Raw genomic sequence first — 14,039 nt, 5'->3', positions numbered from 1 at the left:
GATAATATTTTTTTTTCTCAGAAACAAATATGTATGTATATCCCCTACAGACTACCTTCAGTTGATACCCAGTTGATAGAGATTATCTTCATCTTTTTCAACATCATCCTTTTTCCCAAATTTATACCTGCATTATCTTAAATCCCATACTCATTGTCCTGTCCCCAGTCTCTGCTTGGGTTTAGAAATACTCTCAAGTGAAACTAGCACAGCAATGCCTGTGAAATCTGTAAACACAGTATTAAACTTCTTACTCATTATACACCAAAGTGGGTTGTCCTTAAAACTTCTTTTTATGTTTATATGTCAGCTGCTGTTGAGGCCTTTTATTACTCAAAATCCATCAACTTGAAGGTCATGCTTTTATAGACCGTTGATGTCACTGCCTTTTGCATTTAGTGTAATATGTGCTTGAAGATATAGTGAAGGCAAAAGGGCTCTTGGTTTCCTTGGGGAGTCCCACGCTCTTTTGTCCATGACTAGATTCACATGGCATTTTCTTATAAAGTAAGAACTTTATCTGTGATGTATAGAAGTGGGATGAGTTGATTTTCGGCATAACATGCTTCATATTTTCAGGTATTTTCATTTGTTCTGACAAATAAAAGCTATTCAATATCATGAGAAGCTAACCTATGTGGGTGGATCTCAGAGAAAAATATTTGCTTTACAGTCTGAATTAATTCCCAACTTGTAGACAAACCTTTTTTTTTAGGACAATACTGTGATGTGCTCTGCATTTTGATGTGCATGAAATAGTGCATTACCTCTGTTCTTATGTGTTGCTTCAGTATTTAATTTGGAAAAAAATATGATAATTTCAGAGTATGAAAAAATTTTAAAAATATTCAAAATCCAAGTACATATTGTTCTCTGTTTGTTGATGATCATATCTGTCAAGGCAGCAAGAGAAATCAGTACTTTCAACAAGACATTAATTTCTTTTTTTCAATGTAAAACTATGCAAAATTGGATATTAAAATAACTTTTTCTCATGCTAGGATGTATCTGGAGAGAGATGTGGATTTGAGGAAAATATTCTAGGTATATGAAACTATATGCAAATGATATGTGGTAAGACAAATGAGAAAAGAAATAAAAAAGCATTACAATTGAGACTCAGTAGAGACACCTGATCTCTTTGGATTATATGAATTTCATATAACTTACATGACTACCAAGCAGAGACAAACCATACCAGTTCAGGGACAAAAACCATCTCTCCTCTTGCAAAAATTTTAAAGCTTGCATGGTTGAAAGTCAAGAAAAAAATAAATCCACATTTTTCAAATCTTCCTGTGTTTAACCTCTGATTCAGACTGGCCATTTGGACTACTGTCAAATATCAGTCCAATTCTGGGATTAAACAATTTCTTCCAGCTCTGTAATTTCATTCATAGTTGGTAGCAAGAGCCATACCTCCGGTATTTGACAATTACTTCTGTACATATTTGTCCCTTGGGGCACTAAAACTTGGTGACTGGAAGTAAAGTACTACATAACAGAGACTGATGGGATGCCTGACCCATATCATCCTCAGTCAGGCAGACAGGAATCTCATGAAGTTCAAGCAAAGGAAATGCAAAGCTTTTCACCTGGGGAAGAGTAATCCATTGCACTAGCACATGCTGGGGACCAGCCAGCTGACCAGCAGCGCTGCAGAGAAGGATCTAGAAGTCCTGGTGAATCCCAAATTGCCCAGGAGCTATATAAATGTTCGGTGATGTTGCAGTAAAGAGCACCAACAGAAAATCCTGGGTATTAGGAAATGCACTCCCCCTAGGTTAGGAGAAGTGATCCTGCCCCTCTACTCAGCCCTGGTGAGACACAGCTGAATTGCTGGATCCAGCGCTGGGGTCTCCAGTTTGGGAGAGAGCTGGATATCCAGGAACGACTCTAGCTAAGGCTCACAAAGCTGATTAAGAGACTGGAGCACCTGTCATGTGGAGAGAAGCTGAGAGAACCGGAATTGTTTATCCTAGGGATAAGAATGCTCAAGGGGCTTTTATCAATGTGTGTAAATGTCTGATGGGAGGAACTGAAGAAGCAGCAGCCAAACACTTTTCAGTAGTGCCCATGACAAGACAAGAAGCAATCAGCACAAATTAAAATACATAAAATTCCACCTGGACAAAATAATTTCTTTTCTTTTTCTGCAACAATGGTCATTGAAATAGTTTTCCCAGAGATATGGAGTCTCCATCCCTGGCAATATTGAGAAACCAAGTGGACACAGCCCTTGGTAACTGCTCTAGCTGAAAACTTGAGCAGGGGCTGGGATTAAGTTATCTCAACATGTCCCTTCCAAATTCAATGATTCTTCTACAATATGTGAATTTTATTTTTCATTAACTATTTACTCATGTTTTTTTTCAATTAAAAGAAAAATCTTCAGCTTCCATAAGCAGAAAATTCATTCTTACTCTTATATTTTTAAAAAATTATTGTCAAGGGAGATGTTTTGCACTACACCTACAAAAGAACAATGTAGCTATCCTTTCCAAAATTTCATGAACTAGAAAAAAAGTAAGACAGAACTAGAAATCTTTAAATTGAAATTGTTAAGGGATTACCATCTTCCTGCATGATCTGCTCAAACTGTTATTTTCTTCCCTGAGCTGCTGGATCTGCAATGTATTTATGTCACTTTGACCTTCGTTAATGATTGCAGTATTTTTATTTTCTAGAAAACATGAAGTCATTACTCAATTCTCTAAGTAGTTTTGTTGTTGCTGCTCTTTATTTTAAATTAATGTAATGATTAATAACTTCACACAAGCCAAGGTTTGGATCATCAGCCTGAGGATCAGCAGTGCTAGTGTTAAAAATTGGCTCTCACACTCTACACTAAGGCACAGAAAGCTTTCTCTCATAAACTATCCTCAACCATAAAATATGGTGTTACATTTGCACTTCCATGAAAAATCCCTGTGGTCCTTCCTGAATCAATTGTATCCTCCCCTGAACATGCAGTAGCAGACGAAAATGCTATTATAAGAGGATATACATCCTAAATGACAAATACATATAAATAGTACTCTATTTAGCCATTTTATTGAGTGATTAATGAAGATTTAGTTGGATAGATAAAAATAATAATCTCTGATATTTTGCATGGAAAACCATTTACGATTATTAATGTTACGATATTTCACAATTACTTTGTCAATTTTGAGTAAAATTTAAATTCCTGTGAACAATATTGAATAGAAGTTTTAGCAACAATGGGAGGTTTTGTTGAATATTGCTTGTGACATATAAAAGCTTTTGTTAGTCAGTACAGAAGTTGATAACAAGATTTTAACTTAATTGAATTAACATCATGTAGGAAAAAAATATCTTTGGGCAAACTAAGTGGAATAATACCAACTCAAATTTTAAATGTATACACATAAACAAAAAATACTACCATATTGTTTCAGATTAGCTTCCTTTGTGGTTCTGCATGATTTTTTCTATAATGTCATAACTGCTATTTTTGAAGATACTGAAGTAAAACTCACAAAATTATATTAAAATAACATATCTGTGAGGAAAATGTTTTCCATTCCCTCATTAGTTTAAGACGCACTGATAAATCGTATGTTACAAAATTCTTTTTAGTTCTTATTTATAGGGTGCTTTTTTTTCACTTTTGTCATAACGTGATATCACAGATAAAATGGTAAAGACATAGAAGGTTCTGGCAAACACTGCATAAATCTCTAAAATAATTGCCACAACTAATCAGTGTTGCCAGGACTTTCATCCCCATTGCAGAGGTGTCTACTTAATTTATTGTAGGTCATTTGTAAACCATGGTGATCTATGAAGACAAAGCTAGGCCTAAAAGCAGTTATTTCCATGGAAAGTGAATTTTCCCCCTGTTCCATTAATGTCAAAAGTCATTTCTTGTAACCATTTCCCCAACCTGAAAAGAGAGATACATTCTCCTCTCATGACAGGAGACAATGAACACTCCATGTTGAAGATATTACGTCCAAATTCTAAGCCTCTGTTCTTGACCCAAACAAATGATTCAAATCAATAGAGACTGCAGTCATCCAGTCACCTAGAGGACTTCAGTAGTTTTCAGCACAAACTGAAAATCCTAAACATCAATACTGAAGTCAAATTCACCAAAAACATTCAGGATTGGGTCATATTCAGAGCTTGGAGAAAACTGATCAGAGCACCCAAACACATTAAGCAGATCTCAGTGGCTTTTTTTTTTTTGGCTTTGGATTATTTCCCAGATGGAAGTTGAAGTGAAATTAAACCCATCCATTATATTATTAATAATTATAGCAAATCGCAGAAATTATGTAATTAGAACCACAAAATGTGAATATGTTAGTACAACTACTGGTACTGTTCAACTGAAAACCATAAAGAATGAATATGTCCCTATTCTGAAAGTGCAGTTCCCTCTTGTTGCAGTAGGAGATGAAGATTAAAACAAGAAAGCACCAAATTATGCCTTGTTCAAGACTCAGTTATCTCCTCATACATTTGCAAGGCTATTAGGAAAAAAAATAGAGATAAGCAAAAAAAACCAGAATGAGAACAAATATTGCTATTTTATAGTATGAAAGCTTTTTTTCTCTTATTTCACCCCAGTGTATGAAGAGGATGCTTTAGAAAAATGAGTATGTCCAGCAATTAATCATAAAAATACATTTCAGGAAGCCATTCTCCTAGCAAAAATATTAAAGCTTTAAGAAAGTCGTGCTGATGCTCTCTACAAGACAGTTTTTACACATAGAATAATTTATTTAAAAAAAAAAAGTGGAAAATGCTGAAATATTGAATCCACTCAATGCCCCAGATAGAGACCTTTTGAGATGTGTATCTATTTTCAGAAAATGATAGAAAGAGATGGAATTCAGCAGATGTTTAAATCCTGAAAAGACATCACGAATGATACTTTTTCTTCAGCAATGCTCCAATGGTATATATCAGTTTGACAGTGAAAGGCCACTCTAATTCCCTCTGTAATAACCTAGGGAATGACACTTGCTCAGAATGTCAAGTTCTGGAAACTTGCTGTTAATTACAATGCTTGCCATGATATTTTCAATTTTATCAGCAATGGTAGGAGTTTTTTCTGTGTCTCTGTCATACAGTAAGCACTGAAAACTGACCCTCTGGTTTATGCTCTGCCCCAGTACACACAATTCACACCTTTAAAGTGACCTTTATGTTCACTAGCAGGTGTAAGATTATATAAATTATGACTCCCAGTGTATTATCAATCAAAAAGCTACTTGTCAAGCTGCTTTTTTGCTAACAACAAAAAAATCAAATCTATCCTCAGAGGCTATTATGCTGTACAGGCGAATAAAATACCATGGGGTCTGTTCTCCTCTCAGTGCACATACGTAAATCTCATTCCTACTAACATTAATGGGGAGTTACACGTGTGCATCAGGAGAAGAATAAATCTGCAGCAGAGCACGCAGGAAACCATTCAGTGTGAAATGTTTTAAGGAGACAGACAGGGGAAAACACCGCATGGAGAGAGCTTATAATGCATTCATTCAGTTTTACTTACAACTCTTGATCAACTTTTTCAGACTGAATGCTGTACATTTGTGTCATGTGGATTTAGAATGCTTGATAAATTATATTAGCAAGTACATATTAACTGTAGCATGATTCAGGTGGGATTGCTGTCTCTAAGTCCTGCATTGCAGATTGATGGTTATGCAGTCCAAAATCTTTTAAAGAATTCATGTCAAATGTTTTCAGGTTTCAGTTTTAACATGTTCATCCGTATTTTAAAACTATTAAGGTCTTAGAGTCTCTTCAAAATTTTTTAAAGTCTTGATTTAAGTGAGACCAAGGAAATACATACATCTGCTTCCTCAAATGCATATTATTCCAAACAGGGCAATCAACACAGAACAGAATAATTAGATGCTGCACTTTGTAACCTCAGGCACATACATTCTCTGCCTCTCCAAGTTAAATGTGGTGTACATGGGCTTTGTACAGTCATATCTTATTAGAGATATTATGAGAAGGAGACTTTGTCTGACTATTGTAAAATGTTAATCAGTAGTGATGGGGGAGAAAAGGTAGCTGTACATAAATATATCAATACAACTTCCTTACACACAGCCAGGCTGAATATCTGGCTTTCTGTAGTCACAGTGACTGAGTGGTCATTGAGACATCTAATTATCCCTGTCCTTTACAAAAAACTTAATAGACACAGGACTTTAATAATAGATGTGTCCATATATGTATGTGCTTTTATATGTATATATATATATATTTATATATATATATATATATACAGCTACATAGCATAAATATATAAAGTTGTGAAAATCATGGCAATTTCAGATGCCATTTTGTTGCAAAGCTGAATGGCAAAATGAGTGCCAGAAATGCATGACAATTGCAAGTAAAGCAGGAAATTGTCCAAAGAGTGTCAATACTATCAGAAGTAAGTTCAGTTTCTTTTCTTACCCATCCAATCCAATTCAGTTGTATTTAGGAGATTATGAATTGTAAAGTAATTGAAGAAATAATGCAGCTTGAAACTTGATTTTTACAAATTTAAATTAATTCATATGCTCTCATGTTATTGTTGTGTTTGATTGGGTTTTGCTGGATTTTTTTTATCCAAAAGAGTGTAATCCTCTGTGAAACAGATGAGTAGAAATTTCAGTTTAAAGGCGTTATTTTCACATGCTGACAGATGTATCAACCTATAATTTAAACCCTACTTACTCTGCATTAGAAATATAGATCTAAAATATTTACTAAACCAGTTAGGGCAGTGAGATAATGGAAGGGGTATGGTAGCACTCGAATAAATAAACTGCAGCAGCATCTGCTTTAGACCCTGAAGGCTTGACGAGAGCAAGTTTGAAATATTCCAGGACCAACTATCATAGAGCTTGAATTCTCCAGGCGCTGTACTCATGGGAAACTTTTGCTGTGCAGCCATCTGGTGGGTGACAAGTACATCCAGCCATGAATCACCAAAGACATTCCTGAGTTAGATTTGTAGAGGACAGTGCCACGATTCAGGCAGAAGGGTTATCCAGAAATCAGAGCCTTTGTCATTAAGGAAGTGTTGATAGAAAAGAGTATGAACGTAGCATTTGTTCAGATACTTGGATGTAAATTATGTGGTCAATTAAGTGGCCTGTAAAAGAACCAGTAATGCAAGTGGAGAAAAATGGAGAACTAAGAATAGTGGAGAACTAAAGAACGGTCAAAATCCTTGGCCCACTCAAGTCCACTTGTGTTTTGCTGATGATTTCAGTAAAATCAGGTTTTTATTTATACTGAGATAATGGTAATGAGAAATCATTGAATATGTCTGTAGAGGGGAAACTGACATATAAGAAGTACTAAGATTAAATTACAAGAAAGTATTATTCTAATAACAAGGGAAAATGAAAGAAACTATAAAAGGCCAAAGTAGCTTTACAATAAAATTCTTAAAGGTTAAAAGGATCCAGACAGCCATAAATGTAATAAAAAAATTCAGAGTGTAAGATTTTTTGCAACTCTCTACAATCTCTATGATTTAGAGAGCCCTGCCCCCTCCCCAGACACCTTTCTGTAGTCTGATTTTGCTATCTTTATTTCTTATCCAGAAAGACATAAATTTAAAGAAATAGGTAATAAAATATACAAGGGTTGCAGAAGTTGCAGATAAATTAGGCTTTATAAATAATTTTTTAATAAACAGGAGATTATTCCACAATTGTAAAAATATTCCGTATTTTTCAGCTGCAGAACAAAAGGCTCAGGGGCTGAAATGAATTTCCTGGAAGTCCTAAAGCTTCTGACACCTCCAGGTGAGGCATCCCAGCCAGCCTTACATGCCAGACAAATGATTATGCAGTATTTCTCATCTAGCAGAGTTCTGCCTACGTCCATGTCTGGGCAAGCACTTGTAGGACTTTGAAGTCATGAAGGAGGTTGCATGCTGAGTTAAAGCTGATATCCAAACTCCTCTCATTCATGCTTTAGGTGCCTCAGCCTTTCATTGAAATACAGCCCCAGGAGCTCACAGCAACTTCTTGTTTAGCACACCAGTGGAATAGATGGCTTAACACACATTCTCTTTTCCTTGTGCAAATTGTTTTTCTCTCAGAAATAAGTTCTTATAAGCTCTTGCTATTATTTGCATGCAAACTATTTCATAGCACCAGTGCTACACAGATGTCAGTATGAGGTGTAAATGTGGATGCAGAGCAGAGTAATTCCCTTTTAAGACTAGAAATGTCGAAGTACTCCACATACAAAACACATGTCTATGGTGATATTTTTAAAAGCAATTATCTTATGTAAAGGGCTTTTTAAAACCTCATTGTTTACCCCCTTCTCTTACATGCCATTGAGCTATAGGAAAGTTAGTTCTAAACAGGATGTGAAAACTTTTTTTTCATCATTCACCTTTTTTGATCATTGAAATTTGAAATGAATTTGAAAACTTTTTTCTTTCTGCTGCCTAATTCAGGGAATACTTCCAAAAAAGATTTCTAGTCAGTTGAAAAATTCCATTTTCTTGGGATTATGCACATGAATAATATTCCTCCTGTGTGAAGATATTTAATCTACTTATATAGTATATAATTTTATAATTTATGTTTTAGGCTTAATATCCCAGGCTCACCAAATTTCTCCATGAAGGTAAACCCTGATAATCCCAGATATTGTATTTTTTAAAATTGAGTAGAGGCCACTTAAAATAGAACTTCTAATTTAGATTTAATAACTCTATAAAAGATAAATCTAGTTGCCATGTAATAAACAGTAATTAATTAGTTAATATCAATTAAATACTAAAAATATTAATTTACATTTAACATCTAACTACTGTAATTTGCTATAGCTATCTTATTAAATGCTAATTAAATTCCTAAACATTCTTACAAGTTTAATGCATTAATAATAGGAACGTAAGTACACATTTACTGTATCTGCAGTTCTCAGTTCATTACATGGCAACTAGATTTATCTCTTTTACACTAATTAAATATACTAAGCAAACCTCAGTAACTTTTCTTAACACATACCATAACTGTTTTATTAATTTCAAATTAAATGCCCATTTAAGATTTCTAATCTACAGCTGCCCTAAACAGTTTCCTGCTAACAGAGTAAAGGTTACACTGATGCTATAACTAAACCATGACACTTCTAGATGCTGGCTGTATGAGAAACAAGGCTTTATTTTCTGTTCTGTTTTAATTTAAGCTTAATGAATTTTTACTAATTCTCTTTTCTTCTTCCCAGGAAGGATTTGTCTTTCCTTTCTCACTCTGTCCCATGTCAGCATAATCATAATTCCTCTCTGTAATCAGTTTTGCTGCAATTTTTCTACCTTTAGTGCTGATAGTCCACTTCGGTAATTGTTTCAATAGTCTTGAAATAAAAAGAAAATTCTTTCCATACATACAGCTATCATTGTGTTTTTTAAAATGTCTCTGATTCTCACAAAATCATATTAATCTTCAGCAAAACCACTCAGCACCATGGCATGTTTAAGCAAATGACCATATAAACACCTGTGTGCAAAGAGATTCTGGTCAGAATGACTGTCAGGTCACTATGAACCTGTCAGAGTAACATCCATAATAGGATTTCTTTGGGAAATGGAGGGAAACACTACAGTCATATGTATCAAATTATTTAGAATTGTGGTTCTTTTCACATACGATGGAGGCTGTCATAAAGACAGGAGGCTGCTGTGCAGCAAGAAAAGCACATTAGCTATTAACCTTCCCCCAGCCGATCAACTTTGTTTTGCAATCTTTCCTCAGAACCATTAGAATACCCTGAAGAAATAACTTTCCAATTAAAAAGGATCTCAGAGAACAAAGCCATTTTATCTCTGACTCCTGGTGTTCTTTATTCCAATAATTTAAATTGGAATTGATTTTTCAATTTAGCCGTTGACTTGCTATGGACACACAGCTGAAAAGGCCGAATGGAATTGCATGGCTGAAATATTTGTCTTTGTGATGCACTCCTCATAAATTCACAGGAGCCTGCTTTTTTTTTTTTTTTAATGCATTTTCTTTTTGCTGCTACTGCTTTAGACAACAGCTTTTTAGCTCAGCATGAGCAAACTGAGAAAACACATCCAGTATGACCTCGAGGGCCTCATACTCAGTTCTTCATAGATCTATTTAATTGTTACATCCCTGAGAAAAATGAATAGATCCAGTGAAGTCAAAGTGATAGCTGTTTTTCAAAGCCTGAAAATGTGTTCTACAATTTTGGTGTGTATTTCTGATTTTTTTTCTTTAAAATAATAATTTTTAAAAGTGAACAAGCAGTAATAAAGTAATACTTTTTAAAAGTAAACACCTATAGTCAGTAAATTTCACTGTATTCAGTACAAATGTGGAATTACATAAACAGCTGAGGTGTATTTTCTCATTGTTCTAGTGGCAGACTCAACACAGTAACTGATTTACCTGTGGAACAGAATTAAGCACGCAAGTTATTAAGGAGCCTTTTAAAAGATTAAAGTCCAGTTGTGCCTGTAGTTCAGCTTGGTGCTAGTGCAACCCAAGACTTGACATAACCAGGGAGAGAGCTGTATCACTTTGACTGAGGACAGAGATGGGTCCTAACACTCAGAATTTTGTAATATCAACGTCTTAACTTCTCAGTTTTTGTGATAGCTTTTTTCTGGACAAACACATTTGGACATCTGATGCTTAAAGTAGAAAACAGAGCTGGAGACAGAAAGGTAAGAGAGAGCAAACTTCTGGTCTAATTAGTTATATTTATCTATTAAGGGGAGGAAGACTTGTGCTCATAAAGAAGACTGAGATATGATTGTCAGCTATATTTTTTTCTTTGTGATCTTTCATTCTTGGCCTTTTTTTTCCTTTTTTTTTGTTTTTCCTGCAAGAAAGTCATCAAACTTACTGATATTTGAAAGCAGCTAGTCAAAATGTTGTTCTTGGACACTTCTCTGCTGTATTAACTTTACTCTTTTAGATGGGTCATTAACTACAGAAAATTTACTGCTAGTCAACTATGCCAAAGAAAACACAGTAAAAACGGAAGAGTATCAAATACCCCTTTTCATAAATACAATAAGAGAAAAAATCAGAAAAATACATATTGGTGTTGTTGGAATTTTAGAGCCAATCTGTCTAAACCTCTGTCCAGCCAGTGAAATATTTCAAAAAAATCAACTTTTGTTAATTTTAGGAAAAGTTGCTTTCACACAATGTGTCCCATTGTCTGTGGTACATTTACACTGTTGGAAGAGACACACAAGGATCATTGAGTCCAGCTCCTAGCCCTGCACATTTTAGGAGATCCCTAAAATGACTGATAACATTGTACAAACTCATCTTGAACTCCATTGGCTTGATTCTGTGACACTTTCCTGGAGAGTCTGTTCCAGTGGCTTACCACCCTCTGGAGCTTTTTCTGCTCCGGTTGGGTTTCTTTTAGGTGTACTTTTAGATATATCTGCTTTTAGAAGATTAGATGTGTGTATATGAGAAAGTGTGTGTTGCTGGGATCTAGATCAAAGACTGGCCCTGACTTCTTTTTTTCCTTTTTTTTCTCAGTTTGTTGATAACCTGCATGTCTGTGACAGGATGTCTCCACTTAATGCTGAAAATTCTTAATCAAAATGGGATGGATATTGGAACATGAACAAACTTTTGAAGGAAACTATGTATAAACTGAAAGGATTATGTTACCTGTTGAATATGAAAATATCATTAATGTACTTTGACAAATGTATGAAGTAGTGAAGACGAGAGAAGGAGGAAAAATACATAAGGGCATGGGCAATGATGTATAAAAAGCCTGAACTATCAACAAACAGTTAAGGAACAAAATTGAGCCGGGATTTTAGCAACCCTTTTATTTGTCACAGCTGAAAGACATCTTGGTTCTTTTCCAACATGAAAAATGTATATGTATTTTAACTACTTTTAAAATAGATTTTGATAAGTTTATAAATTGAACTGGGTATAACAGTCTCTTGCAATAATATCTTGGAGTTAAAGTTCATTCTAGTTCTGTATCATCTCTTTCTGCTTTTTAAAATATATATTATGAGTCACGGGAATACTTGACGTTTTCCTGGTTCCTTGATTCCAAACACATTTGGATGATACCCAGGTACATGCTAGATTTTCCTCATCCTTGTTCAGCTTTGCTCTTCATGAAAAGCAATCGCAGACTTCCAAAGAGAAGGACCATCTTACTGGTCTGGTTGACTGCCAAGACGACCAGGACTTCAAAGGTTTTGTAGCTTGCATTAATCAGCAGAAGTGAGTGCAGACTCAACAGTCTTTCAAAAGAGCTTGAAAGTCAAAAATAGCATACAAATTGCCTCAATTACTGGAAAAAAATAAAAATGGAAATGGACTTCTATATACATGCATGCATACTTACATAGACACACAAAAGCGTATATGCTCTTATACCTTAAAATTCCATGTGGTCCGCTGCAGGTCATCTGTATAATAAAACAGCAAAACAAATGATAAGAAGCTATTTTGAATTTATTCTACCAAAAGCCAAGAGCTAAAAGATTGTCATCATCCACTTGGGCTATTTGAGAACATATTTAGCTGCTGAACAGTGGTCGTCCTAAAGTATATCTGAAACTGACTTCTAGCCCTTGCATACAGAAAAAAGAACAGACCATGTCAAGAGAGAATTTTTTTTTAAAATTTTTATTTTTTATTTTTTATGATAAAAAAAGAGACTGGAAAAGCTACTTATTACAGAAAAGTCTGAAGTTCAAGTTGCTTCAGAAACACAGATGTACATTGCCATTCATTGCATGTTGTATTAAAAGCAGTCAGGGTACTGGCAAAATCAGTATTTCCCTGTACAAGACACTGAATTGGAATTATTTTATGTTTTATACTAGTTTGGGAGCAGGTTCAATCCTTTAATTTTAGAGTCTTTTGTAATCCTCTATTAATTCTGTTAATGTTATTCATTTATTACAAAGAAAGTGATTTAGAATGTTAATAAAAATCTTGAATGGATTTTTACTTCTTTGTCTTAGAATGGCACTGCCTGTGAGAGCATCTTTGGTCAGTTAGTTCAAGGAGCTCATTTTCCTCCTTCCTTGGTAGAGTCATACTCGGCAAATTTTATCTGTTTTTAAAAATTGTGAGAAAATTCTAAGAACCTGCAACTGATATGTTTAGGCAGGAACATTTCTTTATTTTTCTCTTTTCTCCTCCCTATTTTTCCTTCATAATTGCTATTTTCTCTTTGAATTACCTACAAACAACAAACTAGATTTTAGTTGGGGTTTATTTTAAATATGCAGTTATAATATACTTGTAGAGACCTGAATCTATTTAATTGTTATGTCTGAAGTATTAATAACTGCAAAAAATTCAGAATGGAGTTTAAAACAACAACAAAAAAGAATGATCTAAGCATTTAACTGTAATGACCAGGTTGAAAATATTTATTTGCTGTGGAAAATTATCCAAAAAGGTTCTCATCATATGCAGGTAGAAGAGACTATTCATTATGTAAGTGCATTTATCGAGCTTGATGTCCTATACATCAGATTCCAGGCCAACATGTTATTTCAGACAAATGAAGTTTCATTGACTTAGTATATGAACTAAACCTTTGACATTGTACACAGTTTGGAAAATGATCTTTCCCAAATTATTGCTTTTATGGATGTCAGACACTTGGCCATATTCATTTCCAAGTATGCCAATGGTAATGAGCAAATGATGTAACAGGTCCCACATTTATATAGTCTATTTTGTTCCCTAACATCAATGAAAACCCCTAATCTAGAATTGCATTTTTATTAATTTGTATAATCACATTTCTGTAGGAAATGAAACCAAAATAAAAGCAGAAAAAAACCCCAACAAAACCTACCCTCAACAAATACTGCATAGGGATCATGTTATTCCACACAAATATCTTGGATGCAATTGCATACCTCAAATGTTGCATATATTTATCTACTGTCTTGCAATTTAAAATGACTTTCCCTTCTCCTTTCATTACATGCCCTCGTAAAAAGTCTTTTCTGTCTTTCTTGTAGACTCTCTTCA

Source organism: Ammospiza nelsoni, chromosome 2 (assembly GCF_027579445.1).
Source record: "Ammospiza nelsoni isolate bAmmNel1 chromosome 2, bAmmNel1.pri, whole genome shotgun sequence".
Classification (NCBI taxonomy): Eukaryota; Metazoa; Chordata; class Aves; order Passeriformes; family Passerellidae; genus Ammospiza; species Ammospiza nelsoni.
Note: the sequence above shows the minus strand (reverse complement) of the source record.